Source organism: Acanthisitta chloris, unplaced genomic scaffold (assembly GCF_000695815.1).
Source record: "Acanthisitta chloris isolate BGI_N310 unplaced genomic scaffold, ASM69581v1 scaffold33503, whole genome shotgun sequence".
NCBI classification, from domain to species: Eukaryota; Metazoa; Chordata; class Aves; order Passeriformes; family Acanthisittidae; genus Acanthisitta; species Acanthisitta chloris.
Window position 1 is genome coordinate 23,168 of NW_008664828.1, and position 548 is coordinate 23,715.

Below are 548 nucleotides of genomic sequence, written 5' to 3' on the forward strand. Positions count from 1 at the left end.
GACATCTTTGGGAACTGGTCTAGACCTGGTATTCCCAGGGTCCAGCAAATCCAGTACCCCACATGCATTTCTTTTGGTCTCTGCTATAACCTCATCCCAAAGGTCAAAATCCTCCATGGACTCTTATTAATCCAAGTATCATAGAATATGCTGAGTTAGAAGGGACCCACAAAGACCATCAAAGTCTAACTCCTGGCCCTGCACAGGACAGTCCCAAGAATCACACCATGGGCCTGGGCATTTTCCAAACATTTCTTGAACTCTGTGAGGCTTGGGGCTGTATCCAAACAGAGAATCTTGGCACAGCACCATTTGCCTCATGACCTGTAAGATACCACATTCAAAGCATTTTACAACCAGACAGGAACAAGCTATGTCTCCCATGTAGCTGTAAAGTCTTCCTGACTCTCTGTTTAAACAGAGCAAGCAACACATGCTAATACTGGAGGTATTCCAAGTACTAGCCACACTGTCCCCTCAGCAGAGAATGAGACTTCAAGGAAAACTCTATTCAGTGAGATTTAATCCCAGAAAGCTCAGAGAACAGC

The 548-nt window shown here is 45.1% G+C and overlaps 1 protein-coding gene across 1 annotated transcript in view; it reads right to left on the reverse strand.

The window, feature by feature from the left end:
- The window catches only part of ALDH1A3 (aldehyde dehydrogenase 1 family, member A3), a 30,640-nt gene that overhangs the window by 19,443 nt on the left and 10,649 nt on the right, over nucleotides 1-548 (reverse strand). The window lies entirely within an intron of this gene.